At 34.2% G+C, this 6798-nt stretch overlaps 1 long non-coding RNA gene across 1 annotated transcript; it reads left to right on the top strand.

Moving 5' to 3' along the window:
• Positions 1–474: 474 nt before the first annotated feature.
• On the top strand, positions 475–1160 carry LOC139996014 (uncharacterized). Its single transcript, XR_011802114.1, has 3 exons — positions 475–568; positions 831–1013; positions 1120–1160. It is a non-coding gene; the product is annotated as an uncharacterized lncRNA (long non-coding RNA).
• The last annotated feature ends 5638 nt before the right edge of the window (positions 1161–6798 follow it).

Below are 6798 nucleotides of genomic sequence, written 5' to 3' on the forward strand. Positions count from 1 at the left end.
AGTTCCGCTATTAATTTTCAAAGACCATTGTAAATTGCTAACATTTTTGTCACGTTTTTCTATTTATTACAATGTTTGAATCATTGAAATATATTTATTAATAATTGTATGAATAATTAAGCAATATACCGTAATGATATTCTTACTAATAGAATATTTTGTTTAATAGTAGCAGCTACACTCATGTAATATAAAAGATTTTCATTAAGAACATAATCTTATTCGTAATTGTTACTGAACATTGTCTTAAATATGTTTTCTATTTCTCAATTCCATCAATTTGACTGTTTGAATACAATAAATTTGCGCGTGCTCGTGTATACGAAAATCGAGCGTTCTTATTAGCGGAATATATTGCGAAGTCAAATCGAGCGTACCTATTGGCGCAATGAATTGTGACGTCATATGAAGCGCTCCTATTGGTCCGGAATATTGGAAAGTCGTAGTTCCAACCTAACCGAGCGGTGACATGTTTCTGAAAGTCGTGCAGCGAAAATTCGGGCGTCATCCTGTTGTTTTATTTCGACTTTATCAACGATTCTACGCTTCTATCTGGTTCATTCAAATAGTACGTTCGTATTTAATCGTTTATTGATTATCATCTTAGTAAAATTATATTGTATCTCAAAATTTTCTTTTACTTTTATCATTGACTGCGTATTTGTCAATTTACAGTTATTGATCGTTCATATTATCGATCTTTGAGGTAGAATTTGGGTTCTATTATTACTTTATTCACATTACCGGCCTTTACTATAGTTTCTTCTGTTATTGCAAATTATTGGTCTTGTCGTACATTTATTTGAAATTGATGGTTTTCTTTTGTGTAGATTATTGGCTGGTTACATGATTGAAAGAATAGGGGTCCAGATCACAGACGCCACAAGCGATTAACAATTCCATAATTCGAACTGAAACAAGATGGACGTCATAGATGATTATTAATAAATCGAGTCGTTGATTTCTCATGCAGATTTGGTAACGATTGAAGTATTATAACAAAGCAGAGGTACGTGCACGACTATTTTCTTTTTTTATTGGATCAATAGTAATCGATATTTGCTAAATAATTGCTATACAGCTTACAATTGGCATATAATAACATCATTTTATAAATAGTTGCATAATTTGTTGAAAATATTAAGAAGAAAGAAAAAGAGGTGAAATAAATCACATTTAAAACTGTTCACATATAAAAATGTTTCGGGTATATAGATTATCGTTAATAATCAGATATACTATTAAGTAATTAATTAATGTTTTTATATTAATATATAGGAAATTATGCAAATCATTTAATTGTTATTAGAAAACAATCTATTGCGAAATTATTATATTTTTGTATATTGAAATGAGAAAAAATTAATATAATATAATGAGAAAAATTTTTATAGTAGTTGGATTTTAACACAATTTCAATTTTTATTTCTTTAATATTTCAACTTTAAATAGAGTTTAGACTTTTTCTAACAATGAACGATATATTTTTAAGAACAAATTATAATATTTCATATGTTTTGTTTCAGTTTTTCATAATTTCTACTTTTTCCAGTGCTTCTGGAAGGAAGCAGTGATGCTTCAAAACTAAGCATGTAAGAATTTTTGCATATTGTACTCCAACTAATTTTATTCCTTATATTTTGCTTTAATTATTCAAAATGAAAAAACAAGTCTGATTTTATACTTTAATATCAGAGTTTCAGTTGTTACAGTAATTAGAGTTCACTAACAGTTTAACTTTTTTATTGTTATTAGAGTTTAAGGATTTCATAGAATTCCATATTACGTTATTAAAAAATTTTTTGCTGAATCATTACTTAATTTTCAAAATAAATTATTCACGCATGTATTATTTATATATCTATAAGAAGACATATGTTTTGTTAAAGGTTTATCACTCCTTCCTCTTTCTCCTGCTTCCTGAAAAGGACCTAGTGGTGCTTCAAAAGCCAAGAATGTAAGAAATATGTAAATTGTTTAATTCTATTGTTTACATTTCAATTTGCTACTCCTAATTTGATTATTGTCATTAAAATTTTAATGAAGATTAATAGACATTAATCCTCCACTGCTTTAAATTTTCCAATTAATTAACGTTATATCTATGAGCAAATAATAATATTCGATGCATTGTTACAGCTTTTTCCATGATGGGATTGCATGACTCCTCCTTGATAACGGTCTTCACGACGACTTTCCCTGAGCTACCATATCATCGATGACTACGTTCCTCGCATCTTATCGTGAGTCGCATGCATTTCTGTTCCTCCGGTCACTCAATCATGTCGTAGGATGAAAGGTCCGAATCGGCACGGGTGACCGGTTGTATTACGTAGAATTTCTTGCGAGCATAGTGACCGCGGGTATTTTTTATACCCGTGAGTAGTAACATTCTTTTTTCAAATTTATTAGTTTAGGATAGGTCTTCTTGCATATCGCGATTATAATAATTAGTTTTTTAATAGTTAGGTTAAACATATACATTTCCGAATATATTCGTGTTATTTATATAATATGTAATTTATAAATATACATGTTAATATTCCGTATGAATATTTGCAAATGACAAATATCTACACGAATATACCTGTATGACATAAATATACTTGATTTTTAGCAATGAATTGATCGTGACAATATTAAGTCACGTTTATCGGGTAAGTCAATATTAAGTAAAATTCATTTTTTTCCGTACAAAAATGTGTGAAATTTTACGTGCAAGAAGACACTTCGCGACAGGCAGGTGTTTTAATCAAAGCAATAATTTTGAACACTGCTTCTGCATTTTCGAGTATGTGCTTTGATAAAGAGATCGCCTGAGATTATTTCTTTCTTAGTAATATATTTAGAGTCAACTGTTCCATTTGATCGAATCTTAATCCTTTTTCAATTAACGCTACCTCTTTTGCAATATTAAAATTTTGTTCTTATTTATGAAATTAATAAAGTAGAGTTATTACAATATGAAACGAAGTAATGACATATAAAATCAAAGAAAGTTAGCCCGTTAAATAAAAATTGGACAAACTAATCATCTTTTTAGATCAGGATTTTCAGGTTTAACCCTTTCCGTGCCCATTGTCAGGATCTCATTCACGTGCCCAGGTGCTACTTGAATGGGAGAAAGACATTGGGCACGATGATCTAGAATTAAGTAATGTAATAATTTCTCAGCGACTGACGATGCGTTAGTGTATCGTGCACGACGTAATTTCCACATTGTGTATGCGTGTTATTAGGCCGTGGAATTGCGTCGCTTTTTTTCATTCGTTAAAACTTCAAATATTAAAAATATCGAGACATATATCGATTCAATTTACGTCTCGATACAATCATATTTTGTGATAATATCATCCACGCGATTAAGTGTATATGCACTCATAATATTGCTATCAATTGCAAATATAATTCCAAGTTTACTTGTATTCATTTAAAAAATATAATTTCTGGAGACGTGTTTTATCACGTTGTACGCAATGATCACTAGCCTTCGTCAGTCGATTTCAGGAAAAAAGTACGTACCCTTAGAGTGTGCATGTTTGCTAAGCTCGGGTGTCGGAGGCGTCCCGGGACGTCCTCTCTAGTGTAGGTCCTTTGCACCCGGGCGTTTGCGTGAGAACCGTGGAGCGAGTGTGTTGGTGTGCCTGTTTTGCCATTTTTAAATATAGCGCTAGGTAGGATAGGTAGTATACTTTCTGGTGTGTCTGTTAATTATAAGTAGGTAGGGCCGGGCAGGTTGGCACAGTCTCTGGTCGGGTAGGCGCGTTTTCGTGTGACCAACCTGTTTCTGGAAATTGATTTGAAAAATCGACGGTGAAACCGGTACGAGTAGAGCATGCTCTCGTCTTTGGTTTTGCCCCTCGATTTTTCGAATTTCGCGGTCGCGGTCGCGAGTGGGCTCGAAACGAACGTTTATCGCTCGAGCACGCACATGCGAGTGGACAACGATCACAGCTGTGATCGTTGGCCAGTCCATGCGCACTTCCATCAGCTTCCGCGGTTTATATTTTTATTTCACCTTTATAAGTTTTTTTTTTTGTTTGCGATTTAGAAGTCTCGAGCTTAGATTTAAGTTTCAGCGGGCATTGCGCTCGAAGAAAGAAGAGGCTATATGCCGAAGAGGCCCGACAAACTGTCACTCAAGAGGGCAACTACCAATGGCTACCCATCCTCTGGGTCGTCCAGAGCATGGGAAGTCATTATCGTTACTACTTTGTCACTATGCTCGCTTTTAGTGTTTGTAGTAATAGTAGTAGTAGTTTTTGGCCGATGTATATATCGGTCCATCGTCCCATTGGGCCAATCGCGATTTTTCGTATTAGTGTTGCGACGAATTAATCACGGATTGTATTAGAGTTGCGAAATAATATCGCGGCTTTGCATTAGTGTGGCGAGAAAATGATTACGGTTTGAATTAGAGTTGCGATAAAATGATAATCGCGTTTGCTTTAGAGTAGTGAATCGTCTTTTGCAAATTTTATTATGAATTTTTAGAATTTCTTATAGAACTATACGTATCAGAATTTATCCTCTTTTCTGTTGTTTAAAATTAGATTATAAAAATGTTAGTTTTCAATTAATTTTATAGTATTGCAAGTTTCAGCATCAGAATATTTGAAGTAGCTTTTTCATATAGTAAAGAACAATTTTCATTAAATTCACTTTAAGAGTTAGCGTTGCGATATTGTTCCATCGCGAGTTCTACTAATTTTTCCTGTTAGCGTTGCGATAATGAATGATCGCGTTTTCTTAAGTAGAGTTGCGTTTATAAAATGCCCAAACCCTCCGACTGCATTTGTCGGACACTGTTTCTGGCTCACACGATACAGCTGGAAGAGCTGTGCAAGTGTGATCGTTCATCGGCAATCTCCTAAATGGTTGCACTGCGATATGCCAGCCCTCTACTCGTGATTTTTCTTATTAGTGTTGCGATAAATTAATTACGGGTTGTATTAGAGTTGCGATAAAATGATAATCGCGTTTGCTTTAGAGTTGCGAATTGCGATATCGCGATTGCCTTTTGCAATTTTTAGAATTTTTCCTGTTTTGCATTGTTTAAAATTAGATTATAAAAGTGTTTAATTAATTTTATAGTATTGCAAGTAGCAATACCAGAATATTTAAAGTAGCTTTTTCATATAGTAAATAATAATTTTCATTAAATTCACTTTGAGAGTTAGCGTTGCGATGTTGTTCCATCGCGAGTTCTACTTATTTTTCCCTTTAGCGTTGCGACAACGAATTATCGCGTTTTGTTAAGTAGAGTTGCGTTTACAGAATGCACAAACCTTCCGACTGTATTTGTCGGACACTGTTCCTGGATCACACGATACAGCTGCAAGAGCTGTGCAAGTGTGGTCGTTCATCAGCAACCTCCTAAATGGTTGCACTACGATCTCTCGCTATTAGTGTTGCGTATTGTTTAAATACGAGTGCGTAGATTTAAATTTATTAGCGTTGCGTCTCGTTTCGGGAATTTTCAGACTTTTCTTTTTTTTTTTTAATGATAAATTAATTGATATTGCAGATATAACGAAGCACTCTTCGCGTTTGATTTTGAGAATTTTTTGCTTCATAAATATTAGTAGTAAATTAGCGTTGCGAAACAAGAATATTCAGTTCCACTCTCGGCGCGTTGATCGCTCGGGCAACCGAGGCGAACAGATGTGCGTAAGCAAACGTGTGCTCCAGTCAAGTGATTCAGAGAAGTGCTACGAATAGTGATAGTGACAAACAATGCAACAGCAGATATCAACGATCAAGATTGCAACCAATGGAGAAAAATATTACATAAAAGGGTCATCAGATTTACCAGGCTTACAGCAACAACAGCAAAATAATAACAACCAAAATGATGTGGAAATAGAAGAAATGGAAGAGCAGCGGAGACAGGAGGAGTGCAGACACGACAACAAAATAAGTTACCAGGACGACAACTGGAAGCTAGCAAAGACTAGCAAAAAACGTAAAATAATTCCAGGCACAAATGCTGCAGGAAACCCAGATACAGGAAAGCAGCGATGGCTGCAAGAATTACCTTTAAGAAACTCCTTCAGCTCACTAACGGAAGAAATAGACAATGACCCGACAAGCAAAACCACAACTAAAACACCTTACATATCAAAACCACCACCAATATTTGTTGAGGCCCAAATAATAGACCCGCTTATTGATCGACTAAACAATGTAGTCGGGAAGGATAACTACACAATAAAACAAACAAAATTAGAACAAGTAAAAATTCAAACAAACACCCCAGAAGTTTATAGGAAAGTGATAAATGAACTAAAGGAAAAAAATGCTATATACCACACGTACCAACTCAAAACAGAAAGGAGCTGTAAAATAGTTATAAGAGGTTTACATCCAAAAACTAACACAAAAAAATTAAGTGAAGAATTAGGAAAAATTGGCCATGAAACAAGAGCAATAAACAATATGACAAGATACGATACGAAGCAACCATTGCCACTATTCTTAATAGAACTGGAACCCAGAACCAATAACAAGGAAATCTATGAAATCAAAAAAATACTAAATACAATTGTAACAGTGGAACCACCACGCTACAAAAAAGATATACCACAATGCATGCGGTGTCAACAATACGGACACACAAAAAATTATTGCAACAGAAGCCCGGCATGTGTTAAATGTGCAAAAAATCACCTAATAATACACTGCCCATACACAGGAAAAATAGAAGAAGTTAAATGCTATAATTGTAACGGAAACCACCCAGCCAGCTACAAAGGATGTGAAATAAGGAAACAAATACAACGTAAACTGTTTCCTCCA

The sequence above is a fragment of the Bombus fervidus genome, chromosome 17 (genome assembly GCF_041682495.2).
Source record: "Bombus fervidus isolate BK054 chromosome 17, iyBomFerv1, whole genome shotgun sequence".
NCBI classification, from domain to species: Eukaryota; Metazoa; Arthropoda; class Insecta; order Hymenoptera; family Apidae; genus Bombus; species Bombus fervidus.